Source organism: Triturus cristatus, chromosome 12, assembly GCF_964204655.1.
Source record: "Triturus cristatus chromosome 12, aTriCri1.1, whole genome shotgun sequence".
NCBI classification, from domain to species: domain Eukaryota; kingdom Metazoa; phylum Chordata; class Amphibia; order Caudata; family Salamandridae; genus Triturus; species Triturus cristatus.
Genome location: NC_140595.1, coordinates 820312851 through 820330336, shown reverse-complemented (window position 1 = coordinate 820330336; position 17486 = coordinate 820312851). Strand labels below are relative to the sequence as shown.

Below are 17486 nucleotides of genomic sequence, written 5' to 3'. Positions count from 1 at the left end.
GGTTTTCAACCTCTTCCTAAACCTAAGGTGGTTAACTTCCATTCTAATAGGATCGGGAAGGTTGTTCCAAAGGGTGGCGGCTTGAAGGGAAAAACGCCTGCCTCCCATTCGCACTCTCCTGGTTTTAGGGATTGCAAGCAGCTTCTTGTTATCAGATCTTAGGGCACGTCCAGGATGATATAAGTGGAACATTGATTGAGTCAAGGATGGTCCTATTTTATTAATTGCTTTATGGACCGTAATCAAAGCTTTAAACTCTACTCTCTGCTGGACATGCAGCCAGTGGAGTTGACGCAACGCTGGCTTAGCCGAAGTCCGGCAAGGGACATTCAGCAGCATTCGAGCAGCGCAGTTCTGCACTGTCTGCAAGGTTTTAATAGTTGCTTGTGTGGTACCTAAATACAACGCATTCGAATAGTCCAGGCGTGAAAGAATCAACGCCTGCACAAGTATTCTTCTGGCCTCAAACGGAAGAAGCTTAATTATCTTCCTAAGTAGTCTAATGATGGCATAGCAAGTTCCTGCCACCTTGCGAGCCTGAACACCAAAGTTTAGGGCTGGGTCCAACCCAAACCCTAAGCTCTTAATTTGTTCTTTAGGTGAAGGCGGAAGGCCAAGATTAGACGGCCACCAGCCCTCTACCGTATTGGATGGTTTATACCCCAGCAACATCATCTCAGTTTTTGCTCCATTCAGCTTTAAGAACGATCCATCCATCCATTCTTGTACTTTGTTGAGACATAAGGAAAGATTCTCAAATGGAGCATCCTGGGAGGCCAGGGAGATGATAAGCTGCGTATCGTCTGCGTACGTTACCAGCTGTACTCCCCAGGGCAGTACCACCTCAGCCAAGGGCCTCATATAAATGTTAAATAGGGTAGGGCTGAGGGATGAACCCTGGGGAACACCGCACTGCAGACGCATTTGGGGGGAGCAGGCATTGTCCTCAAAGACCGCAAAGGTCCTATCGGACAGGAAAGAGCGCAGCCATTTTAGTGCGCCTCCCCCGACACCTACTTCCATCAGTCTGTGAATCAAGATGGAATGATTCACGGTGTCGAAGGCGGCACTAAGATCTAATAACAGAATGGCTGCGCTGTTTCCATTGTCCACAATCTTCCTAGCTTCCTCCACAACAGTAATTAGGGCTGTTTCCGTGCCCTGCTTAGCTCTAAATCCTGTCTGAGTGATATGGAGGGAATTGCTGTTTTCAAGGTAAGATCCCAGCAGCGAGTTGACGTGCTTCTCCGCGAGCTTACTGATAGTTGGCAGTAAGGAGATAAGGCGATAATTGGCCCAATCTTCCGGGTTTAGGTTTGGCTTCTTCAATAGTGCCTTCACTTTTGCCTGCTTCCAGGAAGGGGGAACCGTACCTGATGCCAGTGAGGCATTAATCATCTCTTGAATAACCGGGGCCACAGTATCTGACACCAAGTTCAGAATGGTAGGGGGGGCGGGGTCCGCCGGAGAGCCTGATTTCAGATTTTTCAGGAGGGACATAGTTGTAGGACCATCTAGCCGGGAGAATTCATCCAATCCGGGGTTACCGGTGTCCATTGGAGAGGGCAGGATCGATTCACTGGGCATAAGTTTAAATGAAGAAAAGATGTTATCCACCTTATTGGAAAAGAATTGTGCTAATTCATTGCAGCGCAAGTTTGCCAACCCAGGGTCATTAATGGGAGCAGGGGGAGTAACCAAGGATTTAAAGATTTTGAAAATTTCCCTGGGAGCATTGGAGGCCAAATCAATTTTTTCCTGATAGTAGGTTGACTGGGCAGATTTAATTCCTTGTTTGTATTTCTTCAGGGCCAATTTATAGGTGTCCTTACTAACTTCTGAGTAGTTTTTCCGCCATTGTCTCTCCTGTTGCTTACATTGGCGTTTAAGGGCTTTCAATTCTAGAGAATACCATGTTTTTTTATTATTGCCACTTCTGTGAGAAAGTTCGCTTTTGGGGAGGGTGGCATCCAGAGAGGACGTTAGCCATTGGTTGAATTGTGTATCAGCTACCAAAGGGTCCTGGGTGAGTGTTGGTAGTGTTTCCATCAGTTTCTTCCTCCAACTCTCAGTTGGAAGTTTAGACCAAACCCGTATGGACCTCTTTGTCATGTTGGAGGGTCCAGGCAATACCGATGGGGCAAAGGAGAGGAGCAGCAATTTATGATCGGTCCAGGGAGTATCAATTAATTTCTCAAAGCTAAGAGTATCCAGATTGGTATAACAATGGTCAAGGGTATGTCCAGCTCTATGGGTAGAGCCTACCACTAATTGCCTCAACTGGAGCACTTCCAATCCTGCATTCAGACTGATGCAAGCTGGTGAGTGTGCCTCTTCTGAGTGGATGTTAAAATCACCCAGTAACGTGAAATTAGCGGTGGTACTAGCGTAATTAATAGTGCTAATAGGGAGGTCCTCGCAGAATTGGCCATAGGGACCTGGTGGCCTATAGAGCAGGAGGCCCGACAAGGTGCAAGTGGAGGAGAAGGAAATAGCAAATCTTAAGCTTTCCGCACCTTTTATTGCTGCATTTTCAACCCTGCATCCCAGTGTGGATTTATAAATAATGGCAATCCCTCCCCCCCTACCCTCTGGGCGGTCGTGTCTCAAGATAGAATAGTTGTGGGGTAATGCTCGAACGAGATCTGAATCTGAGCTATCGCTCAGCCATGTCTCCGTCAAAAATAACACATCTAGATCTCGTTCCTCTAAGAGCAGGGAAATCTCGGTGGCATGCCTTGGTAATGAGCGACAATTTAATAATGCAAGATGATACAGACACAGCCTGTCTCGAGTGTTGATGGAATTCTCAAGGGTGAAGTTGTAATTACATCCGGTACAGGGTGAAATATTCCTTATATGTGTTCGCAATTTACTACAGAGCAGGCTGTCCGTACCTCTGAGTCTAAGTAGCTCATCCCGGCTGTACCTAATCAGAGGACAGAGGCGGTCTGTTCTGGCAGGAGCCCTGGCCCCTGGGCCCGTCCTGTCCCGGATGGGCCCAGACGGGCTTTCCTTAGGCGCTCCTTTGGCGCGAAGATGGCGCATCCGCTCTGCGCGTCCGCTGCGCGGAGGCATACCCGTATGCTTAAATACTAGCCCCGAGTGCCTTGCAGTGCCTCAACAACTAGTACTGCACCCAGCCTGGGAGATACCTCCCTAAGATGGCCGCCGCGTTCCTTCCCCTCGCCTCCTAAGATCGAGGCCGGACTGAGCCCTTAATCGGCTGAGTCTCGCGTGAGGGTGAGGTCAAGGTAATTTAAAAGTGCCAAAAAGCAAAAATAAGCATTAACACAGGTTAAAACGAATAATTTTAAAAATGGTGCTGAGAGCAGAATTTAGTCTAAATGCAATCACAATATCAAGTGTATGTGTGTGCAACTCCCGGCATCCGCCTCAGGAGAAAAGGACACACCCAAACCCTGTGCTCCCACTTTGGAGGCAAATATTCCACTGCACCTTTAAATAATACACTTTGAGCAGAACTCCCTAAGGACGAGGAAAAGACACAGCACTTCCTTTAGGCGAGCCAAGAAAACAAATTCAGGTGAATTTAAAATAATACACACAAGTTTATTAATGCAATATTTTAGAAAGGTAGGCCAAATATATCAGTAAATACAGACTCCCAAATATCAAGTGAACAATTAAATGAACAATTGAAATAAAATGCAGTATATACAAGTAGCAAAGATATACAAAATGGTTAGGAGCACCTCACCGATTCAATTTGCATCATCCTTGCCAACTCAAGCTGGGGAAGCCCTTCAACAGCCCAGGAAGGAGTTCAATCAAGACTCAAGTTCCGTCACCTCCACAGCAGTACGTCTATTCTGTGGTGAACTTCCACCTGGCCCCCGCAGGTTCCCAGTTTAATACTATGACTCAACGTAAGACGAAGCTTCTAGAAAACCTGGCCCCCTTCTCATGAGAAAGAACCAAGCTGGCTGTGATGTAGCTCAGATTTCATCTGGATTCAGGCTTTGCTTTATTTTTGTGTTTCAGACAGACTGCAGTTAAAAAGGCACGCACATGGCACGTGAAAAATGAAATGAGGACTAGTCAAATGCTTTTTAAAAGGGGCACTTTTGGTGCATGCAAAGTGAAAGACATGAGGCCTGGTCAAAATGCTTTCAGTCTGAAATGCTTTCATTTAAAACCATGCTTAATTAATTAATCATTGATGCTTAATGTGTTTAGTTAGATTTAACCTCACTATAGAATGTACATTTAATTTAGAGAATGTTTTTTTATTAACTTTTAAAGTAGCACATAATTGTGCTGAATTAACATGTGTTTTTGCAGTGTAGAAAAACTTGTGATTTCAGTTTCTTCTTTAGCTTTGAAGATAAGATCTACACTCCCTGTTCCCGTCTCAAGAGACTTTGGCTTTGTTGCATATTTAGACAATACATATTCAGTTCATAACACATCTTTTTATAATGTATTAATTAATCAACCATGCACCAACACTACACGTAGGGCAAACGCATTTTGCCTGAAAAGCTATCTAAAACATTAGAGCATATTGCTATGAGTATGTATTAATTGTTTGCGCTTTGAAAATTTGCACTGGTGCATGTTTATGCTCTGTTGTACGTTGCACATTTTTGCATGTTGTGCACAAATGATAGAAAAGCTGCTTTAAACTAATAGCTTTTGCTAGGTAATAACTAATACAGGGTACTAGCATGGGGGAGTTAAACATAATGGGTTTCATTTCACAAATTAATATTCTTTTGTGTTTGTTTTGTTTTTGGGCCCACTATAAAATGGCTGCCTAGGAATCCAGCATGGCTGAGAATTGTTAGCAGTGTGCTGAATGAGAGATGCATGCGCAGAAGGTTCTTCCAGCTGCATGAACTGCCAAGTGCCTCAAGTGAAGACACATGGGTCAAGCCCACAATGAACTGTACAATCCTGTCATCGTGCCAATGTACCAGTATTTGTGGGAAAGTGTCATCCCTGTGTGCTATGTGAAAGAGAGACAGGAAATTGAGTGATACATTTTGTTGCAAGAAATGTTTTTACTGATACATGTTATGTATATTGCTCTTAGCATTAAGCCCCTATTGTCAGAACTGGTATGAGTTGGATTTGCAATGAGAACAGGATGGTGAGACCCTCATGTCATCTATGCTAACCAATCACAGTGCAAGTTTCTGCTGAAACTGCAACATTATTCGTAGAGTCAGCCAAGGGGCATGTCAGCCTTAGAGCCTTAGAAGTCTTAGAGGGAGGAGAGGAGAAGAAGCAGATCTGACATAGACATCATATGGGTTAGGTACGTGAACGCCGCGCGTGCAGCTTGGGAGGAGATTGCGTCCGAGGAGAGACAGAGGGAGGCGGGGGTCTTGCACATATATCTTTTTGAGAGTCCTTGCACATCATATTTTTGGCAAGGCAGATCACATTCCTCGAGGTCTTGTGAAATAGGGGCATTTTCAAGAAGCAGCCTCTCTACCAGACAATGGAGAGGGAGAGAGACAGATTGAACAGACCAGGGCAGAGAAAGCAGCTGATGAACAGGTTTAGATTTAGATGCTAAAAACTCTACGTTTATGCTTTGACTAATTAACTAGTTTTGAAAAGATTTATTTGATTTTTGCCAATTATTAATTATTGATTAGCCTTGCAAAACTCACTCTTGAATTATATTTTCCTGAACTCTTTAAAGAATTCTGACTGACATTTGATGCCTCACTCCCTTCCTTTATGGTATGCCTTGTATTCAATCTGTATTATGTTCTGTATTCATTCTATTTTTCCTATTTTCAATTCTGTAACCTGATTGATATTTGACTAATGAATAAAGGGTCAGAGAACCTTAACTTTTAACTAGAAAATAAAACCCTTTAAAAATAGTCACGATTCTCTTTATTGGCTTAAATATTTATGACATTTAGATTTTTCATGTTTATGTAAAGTCTCCTAGAAGTGATACACGGTGGCAAAGGTCCATCACCTTTACAGCGGTGAACTAGAGGTAAATGAGGTTTTGCATTATGAAATTACTGTGAAATTACTGCTGGATAAGCTGTAATAGTCTGCGTCAAGGCCAAGACGGAGGCTGGCCAAGCTCCCTTATTTTGACTTTGAGGCAGAGTTGTACATTAAATAAAAGCAATTGCTCAGAAAAACAGAAAGACCTTTAATGTGAATAACCAAAACAACTTGCAAGTACTGCTGAGCGCACAGAAAAACTGCAGCAAGGCAAAGCCAAGGAAAAAGGATGACATGAGGCCATGTCAAAGCCAATAGTAAGCACTTATAATTCTTATAACCCAAACAACTTGCAAGCACTGCTGTGCACGCAGAAGCAAGGCAAAGTCAGAAAACAAGATGACATGAGGCCATGTCAAAGCCAATAATGCTGTTCTACTCCATGACAGCTCCCACTAAAAGACAGCAAGATTACAAGACAGAAGAGAAGCAGGCATATGCAGGACCGCCATACATTAAGGCTAGGGTAAAATAACACACTAAAGTCAATTAAAATGGTGGTAGTTGAAGGTCATCATAGGGTGCCAAACCACAAGAGTGGCTATTTCATTACACCCCCCAGTGGCCCCAAGCAAATGGGGAGGTCGAATGGTTCATGAGGTCTCTGAACCGAGCACTAACAATTGGAGCAGACCAGGGTGAAGACCCTGAGTGCTGTTTGCATTGATTCCTGAGAGCGTACTGACAGCAACAACCGCTGTGCACCAGCGGACCTCTTGTTCCGACATCTCACGAGAAAAGCATCCCGGCAGACCCTAAATAGCATCCTGACGTCTAGGACACGCAAGAGAATGATCAATGATCGAGCAAGCACTGAGAGAAGAGCAATGACCCTAAACATCCAGGTGGGGGACCACATCATTATGAGTGACCGCTATCCGGGGTGGAAATTCCGCACCCGCTTCGAAGCAGAAATCTGGCAAGTTGTGAAAGTCAATGGCATGAGGATCATCGTACAACAAGGGAACAGCACCGCTGTGAGGAGCGTGTCTTAGTTCAAGAAAGCACTAGGACCCACCAAGGCCGCTGGCGCCACGCTGGAGGACGTTGAGGGTGCCAGTCAGGGCTAGCGGTCTACGTGTAACTGCATTCCAGCCTGCCCTCTATGTGCCAGCGCCTCTGCTGCCACCGTCGGTGGCGTTGTGAGTTGCTTTGCACACCAGCCTGCCCCTCTCCGTGCCAGCGCCTCTGCTGCCACTGTCGGTGGGCGCTGTGAGTGTAAATGCATCCCTGCCTGCCCTCCATATGACAGCGCCTCTACTGCCACTGTCGGTGGCGCTGTGAGTGTAACTGCATCCCAGCCTGCCCCTCTACATGCCAGCGCCTCTGCTGCCACTGTCGGTGGGCGCTGTGAGTGTAACTGCATTCCAGCCTGCCCTCTACATGCCAGCGCCTCTGCTGCCACTGTCGGTGGGCGCTGTGGGTGAAACTGCATCCCTGCCTGCCCTCTCCATGCCAGCGCCTCTACTGCCACTGTCGGTGGGCGCTGTGGGTGTGACTTCATCCCTGCCTGCCTTCTCCATGCCAGCGCCTCTACTGCCACTGTCGGTGGGCGCTGTGAGTGTAACGGCATCCCTGCCTGCCCTCCATATGACAGCGCCTCTGCTGCCACTGTCGGTGGGCGCTGTGAGTGTAACTGCATCCCAGCCTGCCCTCTACATGCCAGCGCCTCTGCTGCCACTGTCGGTGGGCGCTGTGAGTGTAACTGCATCCCAGCCTGCCCTCTACATGCCAGCGCCTCTGCTGCCACTGTCGGTGGGCGCTGTGGGTGTGACTGCATCCCAGCCTGCCCTCTACATGCCAGCGCCTCTGCTGCCACTGCCGGTGGGCGCTGCGAGTGTAAATGCATCCCTGCCTGCCCTCCATATGACAGCGCCTCTGCTGCCACTGTCGGTGGCGCTGTGAGTGTAACTGCATCCCAGCCTGCCCTCTACATGCCAGCGCCTCTGCTGCCACTGTCGGTTGGCGCTGTGGGTGAAACTGCATCCCTGCCTGCCCTCTCCATGCCAGCGCCTCTACTGGCACTGTCGGTGGGCGCTGTGGGTGTGACTTCATCCCTGCCTGCCCTCTCCATGCCAGCGCCTCTGCTGCCACTGTCGGTGGCGCTGTGAGTGTAAATGCATCCCTGCCTGCCCTCTCCATGCCAGCGCCTCTACTGCCACTGTCGGTGGGCGCTGTGAGTGTAACTGCATTCCAGCCTGCCCTCTCCATGCCAGCGCCTCTGCTGCCACTGTCGGTGGGCGCTGTGGGTGTGACTGCATCCCAGCCTGCCCTCTACATGCCAGCGCCTCTGCTGCCACTGTCGGTGGGCGCTGCTAGTGTAAATGCATCCCTGCCCGCCCTCTCCATGCCAGCGCCTCTGCTGCCACTGTCGGTGGCGCTGTGAGTGTAAATACATCCCTGCCTGCCCTCTCCATGCCAGCGCCTCTACTGCTACTGTCGGTGGGCGCTGTGGGTGTGACTGCATCCCTGCCTGCCCTCTCCATGCCAGCGCCTCTACTGCCACTGTCGGTGGCGCTGTGAGTGTAAATGCATCCCTGCCTGCCCTCTCCATGCCAGCGCCTCTACTGCCACCGTCGGTGGGCGCTGTGAGTGTAACTGCATCCCAGCCTGCCCTCTCCATGCCAGCGCCTCTACTGCTACTGTCGGTGGGCGCTGTGGGTGTGACTGCATCCCTGCCTGCCCTCTCCATGCCAGCGCCTCTACTGCCACTGTCGGTGGCGCTGTGAGTGTAAATGCATCCCTGCCTGCCCTCTCCATGCCAGCGCCTCTACTACTACTGTCGGTGGGCGCTGTGGGTGTAACTGCATCCCTGCCTGCGCTTCATATGACAGCGCCTCTGCTGCCACTGGGCGCTGTGAGTGTAACTGCATCCCTGCCTGCCCTCTCCATGCCAGCGCCTCTACTGCCACTGTCGGTGGCGCTGTGAGTGTAAATGCATCCCAGCCTGCCCTCTCCATGCCAGCGCCTCTGCTGCCACTGGGCGCTGTGAGTGTAACTGCATCCCTGCCTGCCCTCTCCATGCCAGCGCCTCTGCTGCCACTGTCGGTGGGCGCTGTGGGTCCAGCAGACTCCGCTCGCTGTCCCTTTAAAGAGCCCGCGCTGCGCCTCAGCCTGGAAATGTTGCTTTTCCTTCCTGTTCTCCCTTCCCCGCATCGATAGGAGCCCCGCAGCCAGCTGCAGCCATCCGTCCCCTCCTCCCAGCTCAGCCTGGAGAGAGCGCAAGGATCCCGGCGGAAGGAAGCCCGGCCCGGCGGAGCCCCCTTCCCATGCCTGCCCCTGGCCCCCCAGGACTGAGCCAGGCAGAGCGGGCCCCCTCCCTCCCCATGTTCCGCCAGCCAGGGCAGGGACGGAGAGGGGGAGCTGGAGGGAACAGCTGCGGCCCTTCCCTGGCTCCGGAGACCGGCCATCCGCGCTCTTGGCACAAACCCCCCTTTCCTGGTCCTGCCTGGCCAGGCTGGACGTGCGCGGCTGCCCCCAGCCCCCACTCGCCCGATCACGAACACCCCCCGGCCGCTCCGACAGCGGATCTCATGTGAGTACCAACCGGCCCCGCGTTCACTCGCCCCTCCTGCAGCCCGCTGGGGGATTCTGTCATTGTATGTATTTATTTGTGCGGGTTTATATGGCGCTAGCCTGGTCCAGGAACATCGGAAACCGAGAACACGAGTCTGGCTTAAAATCCTAAAACGAACAGACGAAGCAACAAAGAGGCACGCAGACCCATCATAGGGGCTCACTTCCTTGTCGCCACTTTCAGTAGCCCCGATTGTAAATCTCCCATCTTTTGCACCAAGAACTGCCCGATGTCTGCTCCAGTAGAGAACTGCACTCCCTGGGGGGCGCATTCCTCGGACAGGCCCCCACTGCAGGCCAGGTGAGGTGAGTGCGCCCTCGGAGGGCATAAGAAAGGGGCGAAGCCGCATAAACCCCCGAGCCGCAGTTTCCATAGATCGCCCTCTCCTCGCTCCCCTCTTCTCTAGGAATGTTAGTTTGCGCTGGAGGGAGACGGGTGAGTCACTGCCAGCGAAAACACGACTGTGATTTAAAACGAAACACATTTCTGGAAACGCACGGGCTCGGACCGGCCTTTCCAAAGCGGCAGCTATTTCCAGTGAAAACTGTAAGGGTGGTTAATGCCTTGTTAAAATGTATGTTATCATGCCCTAGGCTAATTAATGCCCCGGAGGTGGGGCATGTTATCCTATCTTCTTTTTCTTAATGCCCCGGCGGTGGGGCATGTTATCCGATCTTCTGTTTCTTAATGCCCCCGGTGTCACAGTTATGTTGACCTGTGGCCTGTGCCATGCACCCTTCTCTGCCTTCGAAGAACAGCTTTTTTCAACGTGTTCTCGCGTTAACGCCCGCCGTGGACCAACTGTATGACGGCATCAAGTGGGCAGCTGCGGAACCTCTGGTGCCAAGTATGAGGTGTGCGTATACGCCATATTTACTTACTGGAGTAATCCATCTGAGGTGTGATACCTATTCTAGTAGGGTATCAACGATCAACACATTAGAAGGGGCATTTAAACACAGGCAGGGCGCCTAACACGGGGTAGACCTTGTTGTACCTGTCTATCATGTGCCATTCGTTTCTCTTTGTGTTATGTACAGATGCCCGGGCAGGGACCCGCGCAAACACGGGCGGAGGCGCGATGTGCCCTCGGCTATGAGCAGAAGTTGCTTTAATGCGCACAGATACTGTTTTTGACCATTTTAGGACTCTCGCCTGTGTCTAAATGAATCTATGAATGTATTTAGTATTAATGCCCGCTAGAATAACTGCTGTATCCAGGGCTCGAGTCGGGGGCACACGCAGGTACACGCGTCCCCTCACTGTTTTCACAGGGTGGACGCCGTACCCCCTGCCTAGAAGCTGGGCCCCACAGAAATAAGCTGAACGTGTCCCGGTGTAATTTTCAGACATCGGGACACGATCTGCACGTGAGGTCATGAGGTCATTTGCATATTGTCAGTCCCCCCCACTTCTTTTTATAGGACTTGTGCCCTGGCTGTATCCTATTCCGTGTTTGTTGCTGTGCTCCAAGCCCGGTGCAGTGGCTTGGAAGGGGGGCGTCTCAAGGATGCAGGGGCAAGACAAGGAAATGTGACCAACAGTTTAGCGTCCTGCCATCAGCCTGACCTGTGGGTGAGGGTCACTGAAGGCAGGAGTCTGGGAACAGCCAGGTCTTGGCTGCTTTTCTGACTTGTCTCCTATTTGTAATACCCTGGTAAACCTATATGAAGGCCCTTGTACACACATGCGGATACCCTTCGCAGTGCTTAATGCCATGATTGTGTAGTTGTGTTAATGGGTCTTCTATTTGTTAATGCCCTTGTTGAAATGCTGCGGTATTGCCCTGGTACAATAGCCTCGTTACTCAGTTCATTGAATGCAGGTGACCTGATTATATAGCTGTGTTAATGGGTCTTCTATTTGTTAATGCCCTTGTTGAAATGCTTTAGTATTGCCCTGGTACAATAGCCTCGTTACCCAGTTCATTGAATGCCAGTGAGCCGGTTGAATAGCTGTGTTAATGGGTCTTCTTTTTGTTAATGCCCTGGTTAAAATGCTGCTTTATTGCCCTGGTAGAATAGCCTCCTTCCTGTGTGTTAATGCCCTGGTTGAATAGCTGTGTTAAAAATATGAATGGATGGCTTTTAGTCATCAATAGATGAGTTCCTTTCAGTGGTCCTGGGTGGTGGGATTTGCCTCAGTACAGAATTATACAAGGAAGTTCTCTAAGGCTCTCCTTTCCAAAGGGGTGACAACCTAGCAAGAAGCGAGGTGAGTGACCCCCATTGATGATGTGAGTAGGGCTGTGTTGGCTTGAGTGGCGAGTTCCTCATACCTCACCCCAGTTGCTTGGAACAATCATGTATACAAAAGGACATGTGCTTTGGGTCTCTGGTTCCAGAAGTAAGAGGAAAGGGCTGGCCTAATTATTTCGAACTCACTCTCTTTTTTTCCGGCCATCCACCACTCTTTCAGGGTCTCTGATCTGGATTTAGTAGGTTTAAAGCCATCCGTGCAAGACCTTCCTCAAACTAAACTTTCCATGCTATGCCCTTTTCCGCTAAAACGATTACCACAAAAAACAAACTTTGCAATTGTAGAGAATCTGAGCCATTCATTGAGACTTTCACAAGAATATAAAAAATTGCAGTGTTTCTCATTTTAAACATATGCTAACAGTATTAATCAAATCAGTAAACAACAAACTATGTCAATTACTTTCACATCATGAAACGTTTTTCCTACTCGGATTAATACATAGAATATTTGCTGCCTGAGTCAAACAATATCTAAGGAAGTTCCAAACTCAAGGACTTCTATCAATATACAGCCAGAACCACAAGGCTAATATCAGTATTAACGCTCTTTTATATGGAACAGAGAACTGGTACCTGTTCCTTGCCTAGCCCAACCCAGAATGGTGCTTTTTGTTCCCTTTTTAGGTCTCGCCTGAGCCAGCGCATGCGCTGCACTGGCCAGACTTTTAGTAAGTGGGCTTTAAAAATCCGACCACACGCTTTTGCTTGCGGCCTAAAGCTTGCGGTTACACGCGCGGTTATGCGCACAGGTGCCATCTGGCTTTCCTCCCTCGTCATGGCTCATTGTCACTTTCACGAGTCTCTGGATGAGTCACCGTCTCGGATGAGAAAGCATGGTTTCCGAGCCCTCAGTTCCAAGAGGTGGATTTCATAATATCTGCCCGTTATTTTCACAAATAAACTTACAATTCCAGGAAACATACAACATAAAAATAAAAATAGCAACACATTTTTGTCCTTCCCCTTTCAAATTCGCTATAATCGTGTCAGCTTTGACCGTCAATATCGTTTTATTCACCAACGCACCAAAGTGAAATGTAATTAGATTCCACTAGGTGGCAAACTCGTGTTAGCGACACGCTTTACAATTCATTCTTTTTACTTCCTTCAGAATTGGAAATGGCATTCACAAACACTGACAGCGCGTAATATCTGTATGGCACCCGCACTCCGGAAATGAATCACTCATAACACCAGAGACTAACTGTACAACAAAAGTGATAACCATCTTTTCCAAGGAACCACCAACGTCTCCACTATTAATTATTTTCATTCACCAGTCGCATACATTATCTCTTGAAATTGAATCCACTAGGACGCTAGAGTATACAAAAGGTGCTCGCTTAGGGACATGATAATGTCATTAGTCATAATTTGTGCATCTTTATGCCCTTACTTTACCTCTTAAAGTACTGATAGCGCATTTACTACTAGGATAAACCCCATAAGCAAGACTGCAAGACACGTCTACTGCTCGGGTGAGGTTTTCGGGCCTACATAAAACCAGGATCTTATCTAATCTTAGGACATATATCAATGTTGTGTTCACTATGCCTCCAATTGTATGACCTCGAAGCCAACAGCTAGCTACACGTGGGCCTTCAATGCAGTCTTGATGGTGTTGTCTGTCCGTCCGCTACTGTATGAGACACTGTAAATCGATCAATCGGGAACCCTCCTTGTCAGTGACATTGTCCCTAATACAAGCAGAAACAGGCACTGGCAAAGCCAACAGTTCTGGCATTGGTCACCAGCCTTTTGGCAATTATTGTTTTGTATTTTCATGGATTTGTAAAACTTTATTTTCCAAGAAGCTGCCAGGCCCTCATTAATAACAAGCATTTCCAATGCAATAGGTCTCGCAATTACGCGAGTTTGAGCTATTGACATTGGAAATAACAATGCCTTTTATTTATTTATTTTCGTTTTAAAAACATAAATAAAGAGCATTGTCATTTACTATGCCAATAGCTTAAACTTGCGTAAATGTGAGACGTATTGTATCGCAAATGCTTGTTAGTGTTTCTACCGATCCAGTATGGTGGCCAGTGATGTGGCTATTGCTTCTTCCTGTTTCCTGTCCTCCTCTATAAAAGAATGGCTTAAACCTTCAGTTGCTAAATCACAGTGCAGCTGCAGTATCTGTAGGCATGCTTATTGTCCCTTAAGTAATTCGTTTGGCCCTATGTTTTTTTCTCCTTTGAGATTCTACTCCTGGTTGCTGGTACCCAGGTTCGTACTGGTTCAGAAAATAGGCCCGTGCACCAAAACAAAAGTGGCCCCCATTAGTGAGTTAGACTGCTAATAAAAGTTCCCATGTTTGCTCATTGAGTCAGTTTTGAACTTGTAAAGATACGCTGTCTGGGTGTTTTGCAAGGTATAGAAGACTGCATGGATTTGAGCTTGCTGCAGGCAATGTTTGTACCAGTAGTGGCTGTTCTCACGGCAGAGTGGCGGGGCAGGGGAGGGGTGTGAGGTAGGGGAGGAATGATAAAAATCGTACCTTCTCCTTGCCGATCGCTGCTTTTCTCCTTTCTGCTGAGGCCCCCAGACTTCCCTGCAGCCAATCCCAGTGCTACTCTCAGGTTGATACCAGAATGAGAGAAGCACTGAGATTGGCCTGAGCAGGCTTGTTTTCCGCTCCAAATGGGACTGGGAGCCTTCGCCTGCTATTCTCTCCACCCGGAAATGTAGCTCGGGTTGATTAGATGTCAGTGTGCACGACGATTTGGCCATCCTAGGACAGCCGACCAAACCGTCATGCGCACTGAGTGCAGTGCCACCACTCCTCGAAGTGACAGCTCCCCTCCGCGATGGCCCCACCCACAAGACACAGCAGGAAAGGAAAAAGAAAACTACAATAAACATGTTTGATTTTTTCAAATGATGAGGCTGCTGGCAGGGAAGGGCGATGCGGCTCGTCCGCTATGGTGGAGGAGCCACTGTGGGCTACGTAAGAATGGCACTGGTGGTAGCCCTCAAGATTAGTCCGCCCCCACCCACTTGTTCTTTCAATTCTCTTAGAGGAGAGAGAATATAGTGTAAGGGGCAGAGCTGCCAACTTTGGAACTGGGGAACCAGGTTCGAGTCTCAGCCTCAGCTCAACATCCTGTGATTGTGGGCAAATCACTCAATCTTCCAGTGCCTAAAAAAACATAAATCAATACCTCCTTGTGTAGTACAACTGGAACTCATGTAAAGCACAGCAATGCCATCGGGTAGAGTTCCCTACTATTATCAGGGAACTCAACAGTAAAACAAGCATTTGCAATGCAATAGGTCTCGCATTTTTGCGAGTTTGAGCTACTAACATTTCAAATGACAATGCCTTTTATTTTTGTTTTCGTTTTTAAAACATAAATAAAAGGCATTGTCATTTACAATGCCAATAGCTTAAACTCGCGTAAATGAGAGACCTATTGCATTGCATGTGCTGGTTTCCCAAAGCTTCTGTCTAATGATAATTTCCAGCCAGTTGTATAATTTGACATTCACAAAGCAACTTCAAATTTGAAAAAGAAGGCACTTTTGCACTAATTACCAGTAGGTCAGTGTTTGCCGTGCCCTGTTTAAACCCCTGTTTGCGCAGGTGTCGGAATTACAAGTTGGGTGATATTTACTTCATCGGTAATTACCGGGTGTGTTACATATCTCCCCCTTCATTACATTTCGGCAGGTGGAACCTGCTGGAATTTAACACTGAAAAGTTATGGTATCTATAGTACCATGCGGATTTTGGTGCAGTAAGCACCAACATCTGCATGCTCCTCCCCAGAACCTCATGATAGGTGCTATTTATCACACCCAATAAATAACGTGCCCCAGGATATCATTATCTGATGTGATAAAAAAGCTCTTGGATTCCGACAAACGTGGGATCAGGATCATGGGCTGCGAGATAGATTTGAGTGTCAACAGAAAGTCCTGGGATTTGTGGAGGATAGACTACATCGCCCATTAAAGAATAATCTACCCGGTGAGAATACCCAGACTGAATTACCTCTAAAGTAAGAATAGTACGAGTAAGATAACTCTGCTGGCTGGACCTCCAACCGAGGAGTATCTAGAATGTGAGAATTTAGTACTTTCAAATTGGAGGATTTTTTACTATCACTCCTCTCTAAGTTATACCAATACCGAAAAGGTCTATAGGGAGGGTAAAAGTTTTGTAGATCTGGGTATGCAGAACCTATTAATGATGGAGCAGAGGGGTTTAAGGTAGATACTGAATAGGATAAAATTGTGAATCACCAGGGCAACACAGAGCTGTTGCGGGAATAAACGAGGGAGCTAAATTCACTTTGAACTGAAATAATCAATTCCTACATGTATATCAAAGTCTATTAAGAAGGCTTCGTAAGAGACCTAATAGTCATAGCAGACCTTAAAGCATCAAAGACAGAAGGCTGTATATAAAGGAGAATTTTGTGCACAGCCTAAATAAATGTCATGTGACTTACATGTGAAATAGCACCAACTGATGAATCCCCTTAGAGCAGAAGAACACCATGTCCACTTCACTCCTGCCAGAGTTACAATGGTGTAGTTACTTCGTTGAAACCTGACGAATAATAATAATATATATTTTTTTTAAGTCACAATGGGCTGTATTACACAAAGGACGCAATTCCCTGGTCTGTGCCTCGGTGCACCTGTATCTGAGTGCACGCTACTACAACAAATGCACTGTTCCAGAGCAGGCAGGAACCCTGGCACACAAGGGGAACAGTGAGTGAGCGGGGGCAGTGTTTGTTCACCTGGGCCTCGGGACTCTGGGTCTCCGGCACCAAACTGTAGTCCACAGCGTAGCGGGCCAGTGCCAGCACTAATATGCCGCTAAGTGCTGTAGCCCTCGTTGTTCATGAACAGCACTCCCAGGTGTGCCTCGGGCAGCTCGCTGGGAACCAGCAGCCCCCCCGTACATATCCCGGTGCTCACGGGGCTCCCACATGAGTAAACGGCGCAGAGTCCAGCTTCTCTCGCACAAAGCGGCGCTTGGCAAGGAGGTTGGAACCCCGCACTGGCGGCAGGCCGTTCGCTACTATCCGCACAGGCTCCCCACCTGTGTGCATGTCCACAACTGACAACACTGGCCCGTCGTGGGGAGGTAGAGCTGGGGTCGCCATAATCCGGGAGAAAAAGAAACAAGCTGGCTCTACAGGAATGGTCTGGGAGGAGCAAAAGAATTTCTATGAGGCGGAGGAGGGTGTCCCCTAAGAAACCCCGTTTCTTTAATCATTATACACTAACAACAATCACACAAAGTGCCTGAAGGAAATAATTTCGCTTGTCAGCGGTGGTGTCCTTTTCAGGCATTCATGGCCGCATAATGAGTGTTATTTCCAATTTCCCAAAATGAATGGAAGGGGTCCGTTGACCGCCCGTACCAGGAGGATCATTTGAGTAAGGTTACTACAAAATGGCAGTTCTCAAGTTCAAAGTTTAATATCATACGGGAATATGCAGCAATATGCTGTGATATAAAATAAAACACAAATATCACTCACAATTTCTGGATTGAAAATTAAACAAGCCTGTGGAGAAAGGAGGGCGTGGGTAAGGTTTGTTGACATGTTCCTTCATGGTTTAAGACACTTCTCGTTACGAGAAATCCAGCCGCGGCCCGTGGAGGGAGTTCTGTCGGG

At 48.0% G+C, this 17486-nt stretch overlaps 1 protein-coding gene across 2 annotated transcripts in view; it reads left to right on the top strand.

Moving 5' to 3' along the window:
- The first annotated feature begins 9339 nt into the window (after positions 1-9339).
- LOC146782982 (phosphatidylinositol 4,5-bisphosphate 3-kinase catalytic subunit alpha isoform-like) overlaps positions 9340-17486 on the top strand; it is a 247975-nt gene continuing 239828 nt past the window's right edge. The window contains exon 1 of one of the 2 annotated variants that reach the window (XM_085639316.1): positions 9340-9538. The gene's annotated coding sequence lies outside the window, so the exon portion shown is untranslated. The remainder of the gene's footprint in view (positions 9539-17486) is intronic. The other variant, XM_085639315.1, reaches the window with a different exon arrangement.